General features: G+C 47.8%; 1 protein-coding gene across 8 annotated transcripts in view; it reads right to left on the bottom strand.

Annotated features, from left to right (window-relative positions):
- The window catches only part of FRMPD1 (FERM and PDZ domain containing 1), a 150124-nt gene that overhangs the window by 68496 nt on the left and 56607 nt on the right, over positions 1-25021 (bottom strand). Inside the window, exon 1 of one of the 8 annotated variants that reach the window (XM_025432229.3) lies at positions 22071-22177. The exons of 6 other annotated variants lie outside the window; for them this stretch is intronic. The gene's annotated coding sequence lies outside the window, so the exon portion shown is untranslated. Of the gene's footprint in view, positions 1-21615; positions 21800-22070; positions 22178-25021 lie in introns of those variants that run through there. One more of the 8 variants, XM_025432230.3, reaches the window with a different exon arrangement.

Here is a 25021-nt window from a genome sequence, read left to right as displayed (position 1 = left end):
GAAAAATTCTCTTGACAACCACCTGGACATAATTCACAAAATAGTGGAACATAAACTCAGCCCTCAGACTTGTTTTTTACTACCAACTGTCATGCAAGCCAACTACTTTGCAGTTGCTTCTGGACATGTTTGATACCAGAGGCACCACAGCAAATGCAGTGTTGAGGAAATGCAGACCGACAACTCCTGCAGGTGCCCAAAGGAGGCAGCTGGATTTGACGGCCTGTGTCTTCATCCACAGAAGGAAGGCGGGATCCCCAAATCCATCAGTGGATGCACAGTAACTACCACAGGTATAGCCCAGAACCAGACTGGCATCCGGAGCTGGGTCCCACACGATTCCCAGAGCCCCAGCCTCCGGGATCTGGGACACAGGCTCTGTCCTGGCCAGAGAGGTCTTAGATCTTCTCTCAAAGTCCTCATCCTCCCATAAAGTTGGCAGTGGTCGGAGACAGGGTCTCTGCTCTGCAGAGTTCAAGTCTAGTCCCTGGGTCTTCTGAGCTGAAAGGTCTCCACCATCTTCAGTCAAGGAACTTGGTCCCAAATCAATGCCTTCCATTCAACTCATCAAGCACCTCTTGAGACTGGGCCTGGTGATGGCCTTGGTAGAGGAGACAGGGTCATCAGACAGTCCCTGCCCTTGGATAGTTCACAGTGTGATAGAGCCTATAAGACACCTAGACAAATAACTCCTGGCAGGGTGTGGGGCCCATGAGACAGGGACATCTACAATGTTCCAGAGACCGACGAAACGGCTCCTGCCAGCCAGTGGCATATCATGGGTCTTGCATCGCTGCATGGCGCTCAGGAATGGCTGATGGCTGTCAGGGAGCCAAGAGTGCCAGGTGCTGCCTGCCAATCGGGCCCCCGTGCAAGGGTTCAAACCAGCAGGCCACTCTGGCTGGCTTCATTAAGCCCTCATTAAGCATTCTACCCAGAAACCTCTTTTTGCTCCTGTACAATTGCCCACTTTAGAGCAAACCATGCAGGGAATCAGATCAGCTGTTGGGGGATGGCAGCTATTGGATGGCAGCTATTGGTGGCAGTGCTGACAATGGTCAATGAATGCCACCTCGGCTCAGAGGTAGGTCACTGAAACAATAGGGCCCAGAAACCAGAGATTCAGCCCTAAGGAAGCATTCTGCCTTCTGTCCCCTGAACTCACAAGTGCCCAGTGGGGTCACCCCTCTCTGGAAGGACACAGAAGTTGCCATGGCTGGGATTTTGCCTAAGGAAAGGAGGGACAGCCTAGGCCACAGGTGCTTGGTGAGTCACCATCTGAAAGAACAAGAAATTAATCAACTGACATAGAGAATGGGTAAGTTACAGCTCATCCTTTGTGGGGAATCCTCAAAAAAAAAAAAAAAAAAGCCAAGAAACTATACAACATTCCAGGAGCAGCAATTGATTTAATGTAAGGTATTTAGAAATAGGCAATAAAGTAAGGTATTAAAAAATAGGCAATAAAGCCATATCTATACAGATACGGCTCTGGGCATAACAGTGCTCTGAGCACAACTATAAAGTGACGCTGGACAGACACAGAGACGGAAAACAAGTCTGATCTGGATGCTGGAAATAAGCAGTAAACTTACTCATTTCTTTTTAAAACCCCATTATTACTGTTTGTGCACGACGACACCTAAAAATCAGAGAGATCGTCTCAGAGAGATTGAATCTAAGCTCCGAGGACAGAGGCTCACAGGGGAATGGCACCAGGGCCCGTGCACCACCTGCCCCTTCTCCCCTGGCCTCCTTAACTCCTGCCTGCAGACCTGGAAGGGTTTGAAGGTCTGCACCTCAGATTCCATGCTCTGGCTCAGAGAGCTCAGCCGTCTTGTCGGCTCCCCTGTGACACACACAAACCAGCCCACCTTGGGCCCATCGGGAACACCATGAACACCCCACTCCCCAGCCTAGAACCCGGGGGTTGGTCGCAGAGCCTTGGTATCCTCCCTGCCAACCCCACCACTCTCCAGCCCCTGCTGCTGCGACCCTCAAACATCTCCCACGTTACCACTTCTTTTACCTCTGCTGCCATCACACAACTTGAGGCTCTTACAAGGTCTCTTACCTGGGTCACATGGCACCTGCTCTCCCTGCTCCAGTCTTGCTCTCCTGCCAAGCCATTTCCACAGCACACTGCCATCTTTTTCTTTTTTTAAGATTTGAGAAAGAGAGAGAGCTTTCACAACCCAATGGGGGGAGAGGTGGAGGGAGGGAGGGAGAGAGGGAGGGGGAGAGAGAGAGAAAGAGAGAGAGAGAATCCTCAGGCAGGCTCCCCACTAAGTGAGGAGGCTGTAGTGGGGCTTGATCCCAGGACCCTGGCTGGGATCATGACCTGAGCCAAAACTAAGAGCCAACTGCTTAACCAACTGAGCCACCCAGGTGCCCCATGGCAACTTTTCTAAGATACAAATCAGACCCTGCATCAAACCCTATGAATCACCCCATCACTTTAAGGATAATTGATTAGGGTCTGCAGTGCAAGCTCTGCAGCCAGTCCACCTGGGCTCATATCGCTGCTCTATCACTTACTAGATCTGTGACTATCAGGTTCCTTAAGCCTTTGGTCCCTCAGTTTCCCCACCAGTAAAATGTGGACAACAACAGTACCAGCCTTACCAGCTCTTTGTGAGGACTAAGTTAATGCATGGAAACTGCTTAACAGCGCCTGGTGAGAAGCATTCTGCAAATGGTGGCTACTATTTTCAGATTTGTGCTTTCTATAGACCTTCAAGGCCCTGTCTGCTCAGGCCCCACTCAGCTCTCCAGGCTCTTTACTCTCCTGCATCCCCTGTATTCCCCTCCCAGGGTCGTCCAGCCCTGCTCACCCCCTCTTCCCTTCTGCTCTGGCCACTGAGCCTTTGCTCAGGCCACTGTCATTGCTGGCTGTGCTCTTCCCTCTGTGGCTTGCTTCCCTCTCTCACAACTCTATTTGACTATTTACAATATCCCCTGCTGGAATAGAAGATCCTTGCGAGCAGGGCCTTGGGCGTCTGAGTCACCATGAGTCTTCAGTGCTTAACAGACGCTCAGGAAATATTAGCTCAAGAACTGAAACCAATGGTGCGAACCAGACAAGCCCGGGCCCCAGAAATGCTGCCCTACTGAAAGTAATCAACAGGAACACAGTCTTCCCTAGAGGCAAATCCTAGAAGTCACGGCACATCTAGAACTTCATGGCATCCCAGTTTGCTACAACTCTTCCCACTGGAGCAGCTGGAAGGAGGCAGATCCTTGTGAAATGAGCAAGATTCAGGTGCTTTAACAAAGCCAAGTCCCTGACTGAGATGGAAAACAGATTAGGAGGCAGAGGAGGAAGCAGCAAGGAAGAGCCACATCTCGGGTGCTTGCTGTTTAGATTTTATATGACCTGACATTACCAGGTCATTACTGAGTAAAATGAATACAAATATTTTTATTTAAAAGAAAATGTTAGAGAAGAAAAAGAAGGAAGAAGTTCTGGACGTTTCCTATAAAGCCATTCTGTTGAGCAATTTCTATCTTCTTGCAGATTTCTCATTATGAAATGAGAACTGTGTCCCCTGGACAATAATCTAGCCCCTGGAAGCTTATTTCAAAATTCAATGACCACCATAAGAAAAGCAATTACCTCCTAATTAAACATTAAGATGATTGTTTAATGTATCAACATACTGCGGCAAACAGTTACAAAATAAAAACAAAGCCTCCCCACTTCCCCTTCACACACTTCGGTCTACTTCATACTCTGATGGCAGATTACTCTTACTAAAAGACAGCTCTGCTCATGCCTTGCCCTCATTCAAACCCTTTCAATGGCTCCCCATTGCCTTCAGGATAAAGAACAAACTCCTAAGTGGGTGTTAAAGATCCTTCTCCTTTTGGCACTGACCTACTTGAATAGCCAGCCTCATTTCCTCCTAATCACCTTCAAATAACCCCTGCTCCCATCAGAATGCAGCGAGAGCCCCTGCTGTGCCTTTGTCTTTTTCCCACCTCTGCCTATAATGTTCTTTACCCACCCCCAAACTCTTCACGTCCAAATCCTGCCTCCCTGTGGGACTCACTCCAATGCTACCTCTTCCACGAAGTCCTCTGTGATGTCCTCCATAACACAGGCTGCCCACCACCTCCAGGCTTCCACAGCCTTTACTGGAGATGATTCCCCTCTGTTGATACCTGGCTGGCTTGTCTTACAGTTATTTCTTTAAAAAAAAAAAAAAAGACTTTATTTATTCATAGAGAGAGAGGCAGAGACACAGGGAGAGGGAGAAACAGGCTCCATGCAGGGAGCCCAATGTGGGACTTGATCCCGGATCCCCAGGATCACACCCCAGGCTGCAGGCGGCGCCAAACCGCCGCGCCACCAGGGCTGCCCTCTTACAGTTATTTCTGAACAAAATCTCTACCTCCTGATAAACTATAAACCAATACATTTTCCCCTCACACCGAACATATGTCACGCAAACAGAAGGTACTAAACAATCCTGAATGACTAACAAATGGCAGCAAACAGTACAAAATGGTCAGCAGCCACCCAATTTATCACTGTGCTTAGAGAGGAAGCAAGTCTGGAAACACAGGAACTCTATCCAGTGGTCAGACCATTTGATCTACAAACCTGTTTCTACTGAAACCCCCTAATTACTCTCATTATTTACCCAGAGATCTCTCAGTCCTGCAGGATGTGCATGTGTGACAGCTTGTGCACGTGCATGCGTGTGCGTGTGTGTTGTACAGGAGGAAGGAAGCAGAGTGGAGGAGGGGGATGCTCATCAAAACCTGGCAGCAGCAACAAAGGAGCTCCTTCTTCAAGGAAGACAGCTCAAAATCCACGAGAACCAAGCGTGTCACTGCACTTGCTGTCAAGCACCGAGAGGGAGGGTACGATGAAGTCCTGCCAGGCAGTGGTTCTGACTTTACTGAGTCGCTGCAGAGTTTGTTAAAACACAGTTCTCCTATGCCCAGTTCTGTGTCTCTCAGTTGGGGTGGGGCTCAGATTTTGCACTTCTAACAAGCTCCAGATAATGCTGATAGGGACCTCACTTGAGGGATCCTCCGTGTAGATGGGCAAATGAATCAAGGGGTTCAAGGTAGGAGGATCAGCTGTGGTACATGACACAGGCATTTTGTTGTTGTTGTTAAAGATTTTATTTATTTACTTCAAAGGGAGAGGGAAAGAGAGAGCCTCAGCAGGGGTAGGGAGGCCACAGAGAGAGAAGCAGCCTCCCCTCCCTAATAGGCGGTGAGACTGACACAGGATCCGATCCCAGGACCCTGAGATCATGACCTGAGCTGAAGGCAGAAGCTTAACTGACTGAGCCACCCAGGAGTCCCTCAACACAGGCATATAGAAAGCCAAAAAAACTAATTTTTAATCAGATTCAGGCAGGCACATGGAAAAACAAAATCATACCGTGATTTTTCCCTCTCACTTGTAATTCAGAAACTAAATACTACAGGTAGCCTGGAGAGTTACGGACAAGGGAGTTAGGAGACCTGGGTTTGAGTTCTGCTTCTGTCACTAATAGCTGGGTAGCTAAAGACCCTCGCTACCTTCTCAGGACTGCACCATTAGAACCACAGAGATGCTCAACCAGAAAAATCTCCAGGGTCAGGTCTTACATCCTATGATCTCATGATGTAGAAAACCTGTTGGCAATTTAATTCCAAAACGAAGTATTACCCATCTCTATAGAAGATGCTTAAAGATACTGCAATATGGGGCCCCTGGATGGCTCCGTTGGGTAAGCTTCTGCCTTTGCCTCAGGTCATGACCTCAGGGTCCTAAGATGGAGCCCCACTTCAGGCTTCCTGCTCAGCAAGGAGTCAGCTTCTCCCTCTCCCTCTGTCCCTCCTCCTACTTGTACCCGGATGCACTAGAGTGGTCTCACTCTCTCTCTCAAATAAATAATCTTTTTTTTTTTCAAAAAAAAAAAAAAGGTACCGCAATTTGGAAACTTAAAATGAGAAATAACAGTTAAATGGGAGAAGAACCCAGAATAAATAATTGCAATTATGAAGACTGAAAGAACCTTCACTTAAACAGGTTTCACAAATAATGAGCATTCAGATTATACCATGGAAATAGCTTTTAAAATATACAGCAAAAATACTCAATTAGGAATACTACTCAGCCATAAAGAATGAAGTCTTGCCATCTGCAATGATGCTGATGTTGCTAGAGAGTACAAAGTGAAATAAGTTGGAGAAAAACAAATACCATATAATTCTACTCATATGTGGAATTTAAGAAACAAGCCAACGAGCAAAGGGAACAAAAGAGAGAAACCAAGAAACAGATTTAATTATAGACAACAAAATGATGGATACTAGAGGGCCGGTGGTTGGGAGAAATAGTGATGGGGATTAAGGAGGGCACTTATCATGATGAGCTGGGGTCTCGAATGGAAGTGCTGAATCACTATATGGCATGCTTGAAACTAACATAACACTGTATGTTAACTAACTGGAATTAAAAACTTAAGTTAAAAAATGCTACAATTTAAAAAGCCCACCTACCTTTCTGCAACCCTCTAGAGGAAGCAGGACATGTTACAGAATGAGAAAACAACTCACCAGTGGAGCAGAGCTGAGGGGAGTCGTCCAAGGAGAGAATCCGGCCCCCCTTCCCGCGCTGGCCCCCCCTGCCTCCCCACACTGCTCCTGGGCTTCCCAGCACACAGCTGTCTTTAAAGAGAAAAGGCCGCCTTCCCAAGATCGTGGACACAGGAATGGGAGTATCAAGTGACCTTCCCATAGCTCGTCAATAAGCCCCCGTAAAGCTGATGACCCAGCCATGTGGGCCGAGCGGGATGGTCCCCGCAGTGGCCCGGGGACCCCCTCTCCTGCAGATCCTGGGCAGCCTCAGCCTTGCCCTCTGCAGGAGTCACTCTCTCCCCCTCAGCACCACAGGCCCAGAAGCCTCCAGATGCCGCTCTTATCTCCCTCAGCCATGTGAACTAGCCCAGAGAGGAAACCCTACAGGTTCTTTGCGGCACCCTGGCTGCTACTGGGCCATGGGCAACAGAGACTGTGACACCTGAGGTGTCCCAAGGTGGCCAGTGTGCAGCTGCAGCGCTGACTGGGTGCCTGCTCCCCAGCTAGGTCTGCCCAGCTGCCTCGGGTTAAAGTGAACGGCATAGCATTAAGTCGATAAGCCTCCCAGGGAGGTAGGGCACCCTTAAACACTTTATCCCCCCTCAACAGATGGGGGAATGACGCCACGGGAAGATTAAATGACCTGCCCGGCCTCACACAACCTGCCGCAGGTGGAGCCCGTGGCGGTCCCAGCCCTGGAGTCGGCTCATGAATGGAGAAAATGCTCTGGAGAAAGCCCTTCCAGCAGTAGGAGGCCTTGTACCCCAGAGGTGAAGAAAGACAAAAGCAGAGAGGTCACCTGCTGAAGACCCTTCCATGGTCCCTCTCTGCCCGTTTCTCCAGATCTCTGTGACAGAAGGACTTTCAACCACAAGGATGGGTGGAACGGGGTGTGGGTGCTGAGAGGACAGAACAGGCCTGCAGGCAGTGAGGGGCCTCGGTGATTGGCACCAGAGGAGGGGTCAGGCCCAGCGGGGTTCTATCCGGGCCCTGGGTCCTGTGCACCCCACAGGGGCAAGTCACTGAGAGATACAAGAATGAACCGGACCATCCCTGCAGTCAAGAAAGGTCACTGAGCAGCGTACCCAAACCCCTAAAATACCAAGTAGAGACTAGAAAGGGCCACAGCAGATGGGCTGCTAGACTTGGATGATGGGAGCTCAGGTGCAGCTGTGGACACAGGAGGGTGCTCTCAGGGCAGGCTCCGTGGAGCGGGGGACCAGGCCACGGAGGGCAGGAGAGTGACACCTGCAGAGCTGGGGAGGACAGAGAAAGTGCACAGAAGGAAGATGGCCCAGGGCTACCCTGAAGACCAGGAAGATGGACGGAAGGACCAAGGAGATGTGCAATAGGGTTGAGGGACTTCTGGTAGGACAGGCAGGTAGAAGCCCTATCACCAAAGGCTTTAAGTGTGGGACTAAGGAGACTGACCTTTGCTCCCGGCCACAGTGCTCAGCCCTGCACCTGCTCACATCAGGCCCCCATTAATGCTGTGGAGCAACATGCAGGAAGGCAATCCCACGTGTGTGAGATGAGGGACAACTGTAGAAAAATATGCCACAAAAAGTGCCTCCACTCTTTTTATCAGTTGGTATCTGGTCAGGACCACTCCTAAGTTTAGATCAACTATCTGAAGCATTTGCTATGTTCTGTCCCAAATGGAGACCATAAGACTTGCCATCGGCTTCTCACCCAAGAACGCTGTGAAAATTAATGATGAGGTAATGTCTGAAATGCTCAGAGCTCTTCAGAGATGTGTGGCAAAAGGCATCACTAGTATTAATATTTAAAGAGACTCTACCCAGCTCTGATCTCTTTTTCTGCAGATTAATGTTACGTCCACAGGATAAGGTGATGCCAGATTGGCGTCTACATAAACCTTTCCAGCAGACAGCACCCAAAGCAGGTGCTTGACCCTAAGCCCCTTTCTTACATGTTGCCGATGGGACCCATGATCCCAATGATTCAGGGCCTGGCTTCTGACGGGTTATCCAGGGCTGCCAGAGAGCAGGGGCAAAATGAACCAGGCGGAAGGCAGAAGAACAAGACAGATTTCAGAAGGTGGTCTTCCTTGAAACTCCAATTTTTTAGCACTCAAGAAAGTCCAGTGAAGACTTCAAGGGGAATCATTTTAGCAAAACCCACATCCTACACCAGTTAACATTTTTAGGTCTAATGCAGTGCCCAAGAAAGGAAGAAATAAGAATGCCTCCTCAGGCTCAATTACAAATGGAGTGGAAAGGATAATTTCAAAAGTTCAAGGGGAAAAACAATCAATCAATTTCCTTCCCCCAAAGCTTTCACGTCTATAAATACACTCACACAAATGGACCCAAGACCACTCTTCCTTATGAAAACACTACCTGTCTGGCATTTGCAAGATAAATGATGTGCCCATCTTGCTTCCAACGCACTGAAGCTCAAAGAATGCCCTCCAGTTGCTTCTCTCTTCTTAAATAACACTCATCCCTGCACCATTATAAAAGTCATACATGAGTCTGGTAGAAAATTTTGAAATTATTCTTCTTTGGAAAGAAGAAAATAAAAATTATCTGCCTCAATCTATAAGTTGCTAATTACCCTTCCAGCCTCTATGTGTGAAAATACATTTTTTCAATGTAATTGGGAACTTTATGTATGTGTTGGCTTATAGTCTGTTTTTTCCCCCTAGAACAATACCTCTTAAACATTTACCTATGTGTTTATTATTGTACAACATTATTTTGCATATCTTATTGATAGGATTGCCATATTTAAAGCTAACACCCTATTGCTGGATATTTGGTCTGTTTTAGCAATGTCTGCATTACAATATTGAAATATATCTTTACATAATACACTGCTAATTATTCTCTTAGGATAATTTCCTAGGAGTGGCGCTGCTGGGTGAAAAACTACACAAGTTTTTACAGTCTTAAGATCTAGACAAATTGCCCTTCAGAAGGGCTATTGCAGGCTCCCTCCTTCAGTCATAGAAGAGCTACCTCCCCTAATTGCTCACTGACCCCTACTTTAGTAAGTTTATAAAGGGAATGTTGCCCTTATTTGGGTGTTGCCTTCTTTGATTACTCCAGAAGCAGAGTTTTTCCCAAATGCTCTGTGTCTACAGTGTTGTTGTTGTTTTTCAGAGGCTTTTTTTTTTTTTTTTTTTTTTTTTTTACTGTGTACATTCTATTCATTAGAAAACCAATGTCCTCTTCCCCCTTAAAGGGCGTTCCCCCCGACCCCACCTCGGTGGCTCAGCACCTACCATCCACATTTTCACCTTGGTGCCCTCCACTTCTTTCTCAGCATACATTTCACAATTCCAGCAATTAAGCCAGACACAGAACCCAATGATCAGTTATTCAGCCATCAGTTTATTCACCTGATATCTCCTGGGGTCTGGAATGCTTCAGGAACCATACTGAGAGAGAACTGTAAACAAAACTATGAGAAGCCAGGGGAGGGAGGGTCAATGAGGCCTGAACTTCTGTTCAGGCCTGAACAGAAGTACACTTAAATTGAAAGATACCTCAGAGTTTTATTGATAGATGAAGGGAAAGAGCAGGCTAGGCAGAGGGAATCACATGAGCAAAGGTCCTGAGGCCTGTTGAAGCATCATATAGGAAAGAAATATTTTCATTCTTTTTATAAAATTCCAGTATAGTTAACATACTACTATAACAATAGTTTTCAGTGTGTGATACAGTGATTCCATTGTATACAACACCCAGTCAGTGCTCATCACAAGTGCACTCCTTAATCCCCATCACCTATTTAACCCATCCTCCCACCCATGTCCCCTCTGGTAACCACCAGTTTTTTTCTCTATAGTTAAGAGTCTGTTTCTTGGTTTCTGTCTCTTTTTATCCCCCTTTGCTCATATGTTTTGTTTCTTAAATTCCACATATGAATGAAATTATATGGTATTTGTCTTTCTCTGATTGACTTATTTTGCTTAGCATACTCTCTAGCTCCATCCATGTCATTGCAAATGGCAAGATCTCATTCTTTTATGGCTTAAAAATATTCCCTTGTATATATATACCACATCTTTTATCCATTCATCTACAGATGGACACTTAGGCTACTTCCAAATCTTGGTTATTGTAAATAATGCTACTATAAGCATAGGGATGCATGTATCCCTTTGAATTAGGGTTTTTGTATTGGGGAGTAAATACCCAGAAGTGTAATTGCTGGATCATAGAGTAGTTCTATTTTTAACTTTTTGAGGAATCTCCATACTGTTTTCCACAGTGGATGCACCAGTCTGCATTCCCACAAGAGGGTTCCTTATTCTCCATATCCTCACCAACATTTGCTATTTGTGTTTTTTATTTTAGCCATTCTGACAGGTGTGAGGTGATCTCATTGTGGTTTTGATTTGTATTTCCTTGATAATAAGTGATATTGAGCATCTTTTCATGTGTCTCTTGGTCATCTGGATGTTATTTTCATTCTTAAGACATGAGAATGAGGGGCTGGGGTTGAGAATTAAAAGTTGGCCCTTGCTGAATTCACCTGCTAACCTGTTCTTTTCCCTGCACCTTGACTTTGCTTGAAATCCCTGGCCATTCTCCAATACAGACTCCTCCAAAAACCTTCTTGAGAATCACCCTCACCACCCTCTCTCCAGGCCTCTCTGCCTGGAGCTGAAATCCTGGCACTCACACCAATGTACTCAGCAATCTCGAATGAATAGATGGCTCTGTTTGCTTATTCCTGGGCTAAGTCTTATCAGTCCAGCTGGAAAGAAACTTCTGGATAGTGATATATTCTATCATACCCATAGCCTTTCAACACTGGGCTTAACTTATAATAGGCAACCAGTAAAAGCTAACCAAATTACGTGGGACAGAATAAATACAAGAGAAGGGATGGGAGTGCACAGGTCGTGTGCTTCTAACTATCATCCAGACAGCTGGGAACATTGAGATGGTCTTTGAAAATTAGCTTCTGAACACAATCATGACAAAAAATAGATTAATTCTCTTTAGGCGTGTAATTCTGCATCTGCTTAGACATTTCTCAGTTAGGCACACAAACGATACTTGTTAAACTATGCTGCGTATCCCAAGAGCTTCTGTGCATAAAGGTCAATGTATTCTGGAGATTTGGATTTCTTTTTCTTTGCAGGAAAGCAGGAGGAAGAGAGGAAATAAGGTCCCTAATGCATGTCATCTCTGCTGGGAATTTCCATCTGATAATTCCAATTGAAAGCGAAAATCTTAATGCCACCTGGGAGGAATCAGTCTCCATGATTAATGCCTTCGTGCCAGCAGCAAACATTTCTAGATAATTCTTCCCTGAGGCCGAAGAGCCCATACATTCATCAAGTGACTAGTCTCTCCCTGTTCTGGTTCAGATTCCCCTGGCTCTGGATTCATCCCCTACCAGAGCTTTGAGCACACTGCTTTGCTTGTTTGTCGCCACACTGGGCTGTGACCTCTGCAACAAGACTGGTGACTTTTTCTCCATCCCTATGTGCCCTGGGGCCTAGAACATTCACCCCCCCCCAAAGTGGATGGTCAATCTATGTTGTGGAATTAAATGCAGGGGCCCTTAAGGACCTTAGAAATAACCCAGTCCGCAGATTAAAAAAAAAAAAAAAGAACTGAGGCAGGGGAAGCAACATCTTCAAATATACACAGAGAGTTAGTTGATAATAATCAGTAGGTGAAAGAGAGGAAGAAATCAAAGATGGTAGCAATGCTTGAGGAATTAGGAGGCTGAAGGGCTTGATGGAACTGGAAAGGATGGAGGGAAACAAAGTTTGGTTTTAGACAGCCTCTAACTCATAGAAGCTGTCCCTCTTCTCCTTGTTAGCCCTTTAGCTAACATAAAAAGGAGATTAACATTTATTGAAAACTTACCATGGTTAGGTAGAAGACAGTGGTTGTGTCTTCCTCATGTCTTCTGTAATTTTAACATTCACAGATGATCCACTAAGTAAGCAAGGAAATAATGTGCCTGAGGTCACGCAGCTAGGAAGCCCAGGTCTCACTGAGTCAAACTCCGGCACTTTGCCTGCTCCCCACTGACTCTCTGATCCTTGTCCTGAGGCTACAGGGGACCAAGGAAGAGCCAGGCAGACTGAGTGAGTGAGTTTACAGGTGGCCTTGGCCATGTCCCAGGACAAGAGACAGCACCTCTAGAGCCTGAATGTTAGGTCTGCAGCCTCCCTGCCTCCCAAAAGTGCAGAGAACAGACACCACTCCATGCTAGCACTTGGTTGACAGGTACCTGCAGAAGCAGGTAAAAGACAGAGAAACACAGAGGCCTTAATATAGCCAGGGTGACCATAAAGAGCAATGAGGGCAGCTGGAGTCAGATGCAAGGCAGGTAGTCATCATAATGACATCTTTCATTTCATCGGTCAGCACTGTATACCAAGTCTGTGCCCAGGACCAGGCATCTTCTCAGTTCTGGACTGAACCAGACTGAGCCCTTGTCTGAGAAGAGCTCATACTCAAGTGGGGGTGTTACATGGAAACACCTCTCAGCCACATGGTCTGGGGAGTTGCTCCTCTAGCCTGGAAAAGACTTCCTAGACAAAGTAGGGCATTTTGATGTGGGGATATTTGTAGGCAGCTCCATCAAGCCTTGTCAAAATGGGAAATCACTCTTTTTAAACCCAGTAAGCAAAATAAGAAGCAGAGTTCTCTCAACTGCTCCCCACCCCCCTTAGGGGTCCAAGCAGTGAAGTTGGAATATCTGCCTTCCAAGCTGATCCTTAAGATCCTTTTCAAACTCAAAGTACAGGTCAGGTCTGGTTGGATGACCAAGAAGGTGGCAATCTAGAGTCCAACTTCTCTATGCCAGTCTCTTCTGGAAGCCTTCCTGGATCTCACTCAAGGCATGCCCAGCCCTCTGCAGGTCTCTGTAACATGCAGCACCCTGCCCCACACTGACTTGCTACCAGCTGTAGATGGGGCAGGACTGTTTGAGTCATCTGTCTCCTCCCTCCTCCCCACCCCCGCATGCCTCTACCCCCTGCACAGACCTTTCTTACCAAAGCATGTCCAACTGAGAGGAGTAGCAGTCAAGAAGCATGCTCTGGGCAAGTGTGAGTCAGTAATCCCAGAGCAGCAGTGACAGCCATGAGCAGAGTCTGGAACTGCTCAATGCTAGACTCACCTAGGCCACCATCCTCCTGCTACTTCTTCCCAGCTTCTCCAAACCCAACCCTCCTGCTTGCCCCAGGCCTTTTTGGTACTTTGGCATGTCAACTGCCAACAAAATGATGCAGACACTCTTTGGGGAAAAGCGTATTTTATTGGTGTTGCCTTTGAGGGGCCTGTAAGCCCGCAGAGGCCAAAGACTCCACTTAAAGGGCCTTGAACTTCTGAGATAGGCTAGCTAAAGGCCAGGAAGACCACACTACAACACACTCTGAAAGCTGTGAAGAAGCATTTCCTGGTTTTTCACAGAAAGAGATATGTACTTGGTCACTGAGAATGTAAATAATTTGCCTCCAGCTCAATGAGCCAATCTCAGACTAAATTAGAAGGAAAACACAAGGACACTCGATCTTCCTCTCTATGTCTCTTCTCTATACAGAGCGCGTTCACTATGGGATCTCCCCTAAGTCTAAGAACTGGTAATGAACATTTTAATAGCACAGCTTCTCCTTCCTATTGATAGAAACTCACTGACTAGCCAGGGCATGCCGGTGAAGACCAAAGGACCAGAAAGACCTGGCCACATCTGCAGAACAGGGCACCTTGGAGCAGCAGCTGCCATGCTAAAGAAAGGAAGACACATGAAACCTCCAAAATAAAGACCTGAAGCTGGGGACCCCGGAGAGCTGGGTTCAAATACAATCCACAGAAGACAGTCACATAAAGAGAAAGTAGAAAGTCAAAGGCCGAATGGTGGCCCCCTAAGAAATATGTCCATGCCCCAATCTCAGGAATCCATAAATCTCACCTTAATTGGAAAAAGGATCTTTGCAGATGTAATTAAGTTAAGAGTGTTCAGGTGAGGATCTTATCCTGGTTTGTCCAGGTGGGCCCTACATGCAATGACAAAGTATCCTTGTAAGAGTGAGGCAGAGCTAGATTTGACACAGACAGAAAGAGGCGTTGCGACTAGAGAGGCAGAGCTGGCAGGGTTTGGCCACGAGTCAAGGAATGCCAGCAGCCACCAGAAGATGGAAGAGGCAAGGAAGAAATTCTTCCTTAGAGCTTCCAGAGGGAGTACAGCCCTGCCTACACCTTGATTTCAGACTTTTGGGCTTTGTTTTTAGTCAGGGTTGCAGTGATTTGTTACTACAGCCGCAGGAGACTAAGACAGTGCCTTAGAAGTTATCAGACTGATGAGGGGTCTGAGTCCCGGAGAGGGGGCTGCCTCACCCAGAGCCACTCCACATCAGCCACTGGTCCCTGACACTCTCCTCTACAGCAACCCCCCCAGGTCTCTCTGACACCAGCATGCATGTGGTTCCCCCAAAAACTCTAGAGGGGCCCACAAGGAACTCAGTTGGGCCTCAGGTTGTGCTAAATGCAAAGACAGACTCTGAAGTGAGGCTGCCATGGTCTTGTACCCCGCCACGCTGGTCAGATCTCACCTGCATGGTCACTATGTCCAATTCTTAGTTCTGTCTTTTTCAGGGAATTGGATAAACTGGGACACTCTAACTGAAGAAGTAAAGACTCGGGGACCTGATCCCTGTCTTTGATTGTCCAAATGGCTTATATGGCTATCATGGGGAAGAAGAAATGGATTTTTATGTGGGGCTTCAAAGGGCAGAATAGAGGCCAACAGTGCAGCCCCAGCCTGTAGGGAGAGTCTAGTTCAGCCCAGTGAAGAACTTTCTAATAATCAGAGCCAATTGACAATGGAATAGAAATGCCTCCAGGACTGGCAGGTCCAAGCAGAAAGAGGCTGGGGTGTGCTAGGGGAATTCCTGCACCAGAAAAGGATATACTTGATCATCTCCGGAGTTCGCAATCCTGTTTGAAAGTCTATGACTGTTCTGTTAGTTAAAATATCCTGTAAAATATTTTGCATGAGCCTGGGCTTTTGGCATATAGACAGGCAGTGCTCTAACTAAGGAACTTACCACACAGCTTTTGTAAAGACAAAAACCCAAAAAATTTAGTACTGTAACTATCCAGAAATGAACTCAGAAAAGAAATAGTTCCTCCTGCTCCTATATACAAATGTCTCTGACACCCAAGAAAGAAGAAAGAGGGAAGGGCACATATCTCCATATGGACATCACCCTTTACCCTGACCAGGAGCCAAGAGCCCATGCCCCAGTACCAAGGGAGCTTTGGGCCTCATCTCCTCCTCCAGGGAAAACCAGAGAAAACAGACTCCATGTTTATTTTAATAAATGCTTTTCCTTTTGCATTCTTCTGAATTCTAGATTTGGAACAAATCAAACAACAAAGCAGTAGCTCAGAAGCTTACCTATGCTAATGCTCAAAACTTAGTCTTGGAGAGGGCTTTTTTGGGGCAAGGGGAAGGATATTGTTATCGCCAGTTGTAACAAATGCTAGCCTACACCCTACATTCTGGATACTCAGAGAACAGGAAGCATAGCATTTCTCATCTGCCTGCACATCTGTCTGTCTTCTCTTAAGTCAAAATCTCATCATTGCATCCGGGTGGATTCCTCTGAAGCTCTTTCTGTTCAGAATTTTGAAAATTTGCCATGTTACCTTTTTACTGAAATGGCTGAGCTTCTCAGATCATTCCTCAAGAGAGGTCAAAAGAATAGACTTTCATATTTTTGGATTTGCCACCCTATCTTTTTTAGCCTGTAATTAGTGTCCCCCCCCCCCACCCTTTTTCTAAAAGAACCACTGTTAAGCACACACATCATTTATCAGCCAGCTTGTGAAATGATTAGAAGCCGAAACCATTTCTAGCCATGGCAAAAAGGTCTCCAAACATCAGGTGGGTCCCTGAAAATACTGTGTCACTTGAGTGAAATTAACGGCTACTGCCCTCACATTAGTTGGCCAAGCACCAAATAGGGCTTTCCATTGTCCTTCAGGCAGATAGTTCATTATTTTTAAAACTCTCCTATTTGCAGAGCTACATAATGTAATCTGTAGTTAGCAAAACAAATTTAAGACATCATTATTCTATGAATGCATGTTAAGTTTGGTGTATATCCTAGACTATAGTAGAAGTAGGGCTACAACAGCTGTGCATAAATCAAAATTTTATATACTGAATAACGTTAAGTTCACAGGCATGATGTTTTTGTGTTTTTCTTTTTAAGATTGTATTTATTTATTCATGAGAGACAGACAGAGAGAGGCAGAGACACAGGCAGAGGGAGAAGCAGGCTCCATGCAGGAAGCCCTACGTGGGATTCAATCCCAGGTCTCCAGGATCATGCCCTGGGCCAAAGGCAGCGCCAAACTGCTGAGCCACTGGGCTGCCCCATGTTGGATATTTGAAAGCTTTCCATACCAGCTTTCTTTTGGTATGGTGAAAAATCCTTTCATAATATAAATAATTATTGATGAGTTTATCTAGCTTTTTTCACAGTATATTTATTAAAAGTTGGCCACATTGGAAAGCTAAATTAAAATTAGACTCCTGTTTGAGTTAACATCAACTCTTCATCAAATGAAGGGCCTACATTTCAAGGCATCAGAATGCCTCAAGTGAGTTCAACTGGGGACCACAAGCCCTGAGCATCAGCATCATGTTTCTGGCATGACTCAAATCATTTCAGATCTCAGGAAAAGCACAGGCTTTTGTCAATCCATTGCAGCAAACACATATCAAGCTTGCACTAGGGCTAGGGTCTATGAGAAGGACTGTGAGGCGGAGGTAAGAGGGACATTGTGTCTGGCCTCCCAGGGACTTCTCAAAGCCATTGCCACATGCATAAGTGACGGCACACAAAATCCTCCACGATTTTTTTAAAATTTTTTCTTTATTTATGATGGTCACACAGAGAGAGAGAGAGGCAGAGACACAGGCAGAGGGAGAAGCAGGCTCCATGCACTGGGAGCCCGATATGGGATTCGATCCCGGGTCTCCAGGATCGCGCCCTGGGCCAAAGGCAGGCGCCAAACTGCTGCGCCACCCAGGGATCCCAATCCTCCACGATTGACAGCAATGGCTTCCCTACGAGATGTACTAAATGCAGGGGAAGAGCAGGGGCAGACGAGAACCCTGGGACGAGGGGGTCTAGAAGACGGCTGCCAGGGCATACAGGGTTTAAGCTGGGCCCTCAGGCGTGGGCAGGATCACCAGGGCTGAGGTACATGAGGCAGAGGAGCCAGATGGAGAGGCAATGGCTGGAGGGATTAAGTGTGGAGGACACGGTGAGGGAGGAGGGGGACTGAGAGAATAAATGGAGACAGCCTTCATGTCTGCGGGCCTGATGACTCTGGACTTCATTATCCACATGCAAGGGATCCACTGAAGGTCTCTGGGCCATACATTAGACAAAACAGAAGTCTGATGTTCAGAGAGGGAATGGAAATGTGGAGACATGTTTGAGGGAGATTTCACAAGTCAAAACGACAGGACTTGGTGAGTGACTGGATTTCAATAAAGAGGGATCCAAGGGAGAGAATAAGGTTGTGGGTGACTATGTAGCATCCCCCACATTGCCCCCACTACCATGGAATTTCCAGGGTGGGAGTGGAAGACTGCTGGCCAGAGAATATCACACAGCAAGTGTGCAAGGCTGGCTTTGGTGCCACTCAGCATGTTTCCCCTCTGCATATCAGTGAGCAATCCAGGGGCACTACTCTTCAGGGTTTACAGTGAGAGGAGATGGAGGAGCGGGGGAGAAGGCGAGGGAGGTAGGGACAGAGAGGAAAGGAAGAAGGGGCAGGAGAGGGAGGGTAAGAAAAGGAGAGAGGAAGGGAAGGAGGGAAAGATACTGAAGGAGGTCTACAGTGAGATGTTCCCAAAGTGGGCAGCAGCTCACCATGCCACTCTAGGCTTGACCATGCTATGGCTGGGTATTCTTCTTTTCAGGATTCCTAAAACATAGCTTTGTATTGAAGGAGCAGAGAACCTGCTCTGGAGTATCCCCATAACTGTAGTGATAATACCCACGCACACAGCCTGTCTGGTCCTAGAACACACAAAGCCTTTCAGGCCTCCAGGTCTTTGCATTTGCTGCCTCGCCCCACCTCCCTCCATCCCCCCACCCCTCTTAATTTAACTTTCATTTGGTGCTTGCTACATACCTGGCACTATTTCAAGTACATTACATATATCAATCCATTTAATCCCCAAACAACTCTATCAAGTAGGGTTATTATGCCCAGTTTACAGTCAAAGAAACTGAAGCCCAGAAGATTAAATAACCTGACAATGGAATATATTTAGTTGTCAGTGGGGCCAGTATTCAAATACAGACACCGTGGCCCAGAGCCTGTGTTCTCACACCAAAGCGACCCTGCCTCTTACTGAGCTGGACTGCATGCCACCCCCACTCCTACCCCCAGCTCTAGTCTGGACTGGCTCCTTGTCTCCTTTAGCTCCCAGTGGTTCAACAGACCTTCCTTTGCCACTCCCATTACCTTCTCTCACTTTACCCTGCTTGTTTCCTTCCCAGCTCTTAGCCAATTTGTAATTATTTATATGTTTACTTGTTTACTATGTTCCTCTAATTAGAATATAAACTCCAGGAAGGCAGGGATCTTCCCTTTTGTTCCAGTATATTCCTGGGGCACCTAGAATCATTCTTTGGCACAGAGAAGGTGTTCTGTGAATAAGTGTTCCATGAACAAATGAAGGGCGGTAGAATGACTGCCATGTGGTGGACACAGATTCACAAAGTATTGCAGTGTCCTTCTTCACCCTCCTGTCCTATTCTCCGTCCTTGGCTACTACAAATCCCCAGCAACCCACACTAAGGCAGATGGGAGCTGGTGCCCGGTTCCCAGCATATATGGACAATGCTGATATATTTATAACTGTGTCTGACTGTCAAATCCCCCCACCTAGGTCCTTGAGCACATAGTGATAAGCTTATGGGAGGCAGGGATTGCGTGTTCTGATTAACTTCTCTGTGGCCTCCCACCACCTAACAGTATTTACAGAGCATTGTCTGCTGTTGATGTCAGCGTCTGATCTGAGCACCCCCAAATGACAAAAAGCCCCTGCCCTTGCATTGTCACAAGAACTCCAGTCTGATGGTGAGGTTCCAAGTCAATACCTATGCTAAAACAAAAGACACCATTCATTCACTTTATTGGTGTCTAGCAACACTTATGGAGCTTGCCCATGAACACTCTAATAAAAGGCACGATTATCAAGTGTCTATCATTATACAAACACTCTGTTAGGCACTTTATACATGATCTCATTTAACCTTGTATATTTGGAATTATAATTCCCCTTCTGCAAATGTGAAAAGTGAGGTTCAGAGGCCCAATATCCCCCAAATCAGTGTGGATTCAAGCCCAGGTTCAGAGCCTCCTGCACCCCACGGTGCTCCACTCTGTGCTCTGCCTTCCCCTCACTTCCACTTGACCCACTGTTCTCCATTTGGGCCCTGAGTTCTCCTGACCCTGTACCTTTGCTCACACCAGTTCCTTGACCTAAAATGGCCTTTCCACTTTCCACCACCTGTTGAAATCCTCTTCCTCCTTCCACCTTCCAAGACACAGTCTTCCCCATTAACTCCAGTTAAAATCCACACTCCTCAGTGTTCCCAGAGGTCCCCCAGGAATACTCCCAGAATGGCCTGTGGTATGTTCCTCCTTCTTCCTCACTAGACCCTGAGCTCCTTGAGGGAAGGGCCTATTGGTGTTTTTCCTATTTGTTTCCTCCCGAAGGAGTGGTGAGAAAGCACTTGCCGAACCGAACCATTGAAGAAGGAAGAGGGAAGTGACTGGTGGCATTCTAATGCATCTGAGCTATCAGGGGCTCTGGACAAATGAGCTTCCACTACAGAGCATGGCTGGGAAAAGGCAAACATATGTACCACAACTCTGCTATTTTCCTGCCCTGGTCACAAAGGGCACTATTACTAGTTTTCTGATTTCATTAAGCTTGAAACTTAAAACCAGGAAGTCTAGGAAGGAAATAAAATAATAAAATCACTTCCATAAGAACCCTTTCACAGTAGCAGATTTCACTCACACACTGGGGAGACGCTAATTGCAGCACAAGGGGGACAGGAGATTGGGCAAAAGCACAAAGCTCACTTTGAAGGACATGGGTTAACTACCTCATGCTTGTTCTCCTGCATGAGAGAGTTCTCCTTCTGGCTGCACCAGAACGCACCTGTTCCAGAAAATAGGTACTTGCCAAACTGTAGGCCTCTCCAACCATGCCTATGTTGAACACACACCAAAAAGTACTTGATTTAGAGTGTTTTTCTACATCATCTTGACTGGAAAACATCACTTTAGGCTAGGAACAGGTAGATATTGGCCTCTATGTCAGGACCCCTACAATGGTGCTTTATTTTTTTTTCTTCAAATTATTTTGAGGTTTTAACAAAAATAACCAACTCACAGACAGAAACGCTTCCTGATCTATAAGCCACTCTGAAAACAAATCATTATGCTGTTGAATATTTTATGATGGTCCAAAGCACTGAAGGAGGGAAGGGCAGCATTCACCAATCCTTGCCATGTCTATTTCGAGACTCCCAAAGCATACTGCAAATGCTGCCTTTATTTCCCATTTGCAAGTGCTATAGGTGGATGTTCCAAAACTGTGAAAGAGTTCCAAACTGACCCTAAATAGAGAGACCTGGAAGACTCTACTTCTCCAGAGTTTACAGCGGAAGGACCACAACCATCATCTAGTGCACATTCCTCCCTCCCCACTTCGTGGGCGGCAAAACCAGCGGGGGGGGGGGGGGGACTTGCCCAAGGTCACACAGTCCGTGGGTGGCAGAGGGGTCACCAAAACCCAGAGCCCGGACTCCTAGCTCTGGGAGCACCCTCTATTCCCAGAGACTGACTCAACAACCCTCCTGCAGCTCAGCCCAAACTGCTGCTGGTTAGCAACGTGATGGCCCACCCCGCCCCAGATTGACTTCAGTGGGTTCTATCCCCGAGCCCTGGAGCTGAGACACTCAGGGATGCCCCGACTCACAAAATGGCAACACCGGCATGCACTTCAGATGATCATCCCTGGCGAACCCCTCCTGGTCCAGGCGTGGCTGTCCAGACGGGGCAGGGCTGGCTAGTCCGAGGTCACTCAGAAAGTTGGCGCTGGCCGCGGCCGCACCTGAACCCAGGTCTCCCGCCTCCCGGTTTGCCGCTCTTTGCAGATCTCAAAAACTTAAGCAACACACTGATACTGTGAGAAATTTAACCGTTGCAGGCCCTGAGCGAGTCCGCGGGCGCGTCTCCCACAGGGATGGGGACACGAGGGCTGGAGGCGGGCGCGGGTCACCCGGGGCCGGCGGTGCAAACGGAGCGCAGGGCGGAGGGCGGCGCGGAGGAAGCCGAGGAACAGGCGGCCAGAGGCTCGGGCAGGCGCAGGCCCGGGGCGTGGGGACCGTCAGTGCCCCCCAAAACTTTGCGGCGCCGGGACCTCGCCCTTACCTGCAGAGGAGGCACCGGCCGCGCGGACGCGGACCCGGAGAGCTGACGCTTTCGGCGAGGGGCGGCCCCGCCCGGCGGCGGGCACGGACGCGGGCAAGGCTCGGGCAGCGGCTCGGCTCGGGCTCGGCTCGGGCTCCGCCTCCCGCGCCGCGGCTGCAGCCGGAGGTGGGGGGGGGCGCGGGGGCGCAGGGCCCGGCCGCGCCCGCGCCGTCTGGCCGCGGCAGGTGCTGAGGCTGCAGCTGCGGGTTCGCCAGCTGCCGGCGCCGCGACCCTCGCCCCGGGGGAGGAGCCCCGCGCGCCGCCTCCGCGGGCCCCGGAGGTCCCGGCCCGCCGCAGTGGGCGGTCCCGCTCCCACCCGGGCCCTGCCTCCGCCGGCCTTCGGCGGCTCCCCACCTGGGCACGCAGCGTCCGCGGAGTACCCACGGGGAGACTGAGGCCAGGAGAGGGTAGGGGCTCCCCAAGGTCACCCAGCCCCGCGGCGTTCCAGAACTGTAACCCAGTCTCCAGGCACGGCCTTCTCACCCCACCCTTCTCCTGGCTGTCATACTCCAAGGCCTCTCTGAAGAACTCCAGCTATGTAGGACTCTGAGGGATGCAAGTGACCCCCAACTTCCCTGCTCTTTCCTTCTTGGTCGCTTCGAGGGCTCCTCAAACCCCAAAGCCCTAAAATGCTGGGGTGCCCCGGGACTCTGCACTCAGCCCTCTTCAGACTCCCTGGGCCATCTTAACGACTCCTCTGGCTCCGGTCCTACCACCTCTCTATCCTTCCCAAATGCATACCTCTGTCCAAGACCTCTTTTCTTTGCTGAAACATCTGTTCCACGCCTACTGGATCCCCGCCCCATGTTAGATACTGGAGATACAGCTTCGAATTAAACGTTCTCCCTGCCCTCTGGAATGTACTGTCTAATGGGCTGTTAATACAGGGCACTTCTTGTGATCCCAGGGTGCCGTCGCTGGGCAGCTACATTGTCTGAGCCAGGGAAGAAGGCCTCCTCTCTACAGAAACCTAGAAAGACCAAGGAGCTTGGCCAGTGAAAGGGAGGAGTGTGGAGAGAGCTTTCTAGGCAGAGGCCACAGGAACAAAGACCCCAAAATGAGAGCATCCCAATGAGGGAAGGACAGAAGCTGAGAGCTGAAGGAGAGGTACACGGAGTTCTGAGTAGGGAAGGGGCACCATCAGGTTGGTATGTTAGATCGTTCTGGTGATGGAATGAAGCACAAATGTAAGTTAATAAATGTGTCCTTCATCAAAAAAACAAAAACAGCATCGCAGCCATTGGAGCCTACCTGGCCCAGGTGAAGAACAGCACTCCAGCACCTACCTCTTCTCTTTTACTTCCAAATCCAGGCCTCTTTTCCAAACCTCTCTCCTCAGAGGCTGTCTTTGAAAGGCCTCCTAACCAATCTGCAACATCTCTTTTCTCTCAGTGCCTCAAAGATCTCTTTTCTCTCGGTGCCCCAGCTCCTCTGCCACCCAGATCCAGGCTGAGTTAGCCCTTTATTCTTTGGGGTCTGCTTCCCCACCCGTCTCCACTCTAGACACAGTGTACCAAATTCTGCCTTTGGATAAGCACCATTAGGGAAAAAATGGATAAAAAAGTGAAAAGTTCTCAAGCCACTATGGAAAGAAAGTAAGCCTCCAAAAAATTCAAGTGTTGTACCTGTCCACATTATTACAACTCCAGTGCATCTACAATGATCTCTAGAGTTTAGTTTTTTTAATTGTGTGTTATAAATAAAGATTAATAACCAAATTACTCTCCCTAAAGCAAATTATTATGGACTAAGGGAGGCACCTGGCAGAAAGGAAAATAAGAACTCAACCCTCTTGGCCAGTGTGTATAGATTTTGCCCATGGAATTTTTTCCTTTCCGTCTCTGTGTCCTAGCTGCCAATGCCAGAAGCATCTGCTTTTTCAGGAGATTTAATGGGTAAACAATTTTACCTTTTGACTCCTGGGTCCCCACTCTGCCCAGGTTCCCATTCTGATTGCTCTTCTCCTTCAGCCTTCCTTGTCTGCTGGCTGTTTAAATGTCAATGCTCCTCATGTCCCTTCTTGATCTCTTTTACCTCTTCCCTCTCACTGAGCAATTCTATCAGATGCATGGCTTCATCCTTCTTCTGTGCTCCAAACCCAGAAACCTAATTGCCAGCTGGACATCTCCTGAATCCTCTTCAGGTGCCCCAGTCTCAAAAGAGCCACAACTAAACCACAACTTTCCCCCTAAACTGCCCCTTCTGCATTGCTTCCATATCTCTAATGGTAGTGGCACTTAAACCTAAACCAGGGGGGATTTCTAGACTCTTCCTTCTTCCTGGCCCTCATTATCTTACTGGTAGCTAAGTCCAGTCAACACTGTTTCCATAACACATCTTATCCATGTCTCCTCCTCTTCATCTTGCTTGCTGCCTGTGCCTTACTTAGGTGAGGCCTCACCATCAAAGCTGAAGTCTATGCCTCTAGTCTAGTCTATTTGCAATTCCTCTTCCACATGCTGCCAGGGATCTTTTCAAATCACAAATCTGGCAAGTCACTCTCCTGCTTGAGAGACCTTCATTGTCTCTTCTCGACCCTGTGATAAAATCCTAAGTGCTTAGCGTGGCATGAAGCCCTCAGTAATCTGACTTGATATGGCTATAGCGCTGTCTAGACATCATTCTATTACCTTACAGCAAATACCTTACGTTCCTAGGGCACATCATATTTCACAATTGTAAAAATAGCTACGATTTATTAATGTACTACTGTGTGCCAGGCACTGTGTTAAGTGCTTTACACATAGCATTTCATGTAGGAAAGCCATGGAGTGTAGTGCTAAAATATACAGTCTCGAGCCAAACTGCCTTTCCTCAACTCCCAACACAGCCTCTTGTTAAGCCGTGTCAGTGTGAGAAGGTTCTACAACCCCTCCGTTTTCCGTTTCTTCCTCTGCAAAGGGAGCATAGGT

This window comes from Canis lupus, chromosome 11, assembly GCF_003254725.2.
Source record: "Canis lupus dingo isolate Sandy chromosome 11, ASM325472v2, whole genome shotgun sequence".
NCBI lineage: Eukaryota > Metazoa > Chordata > Mammalia > Carnivora > Canidae > Canis > Canis lupus.
This window is presented reverse-complemented; position numbering and strand designations above follow the sequence as displayed.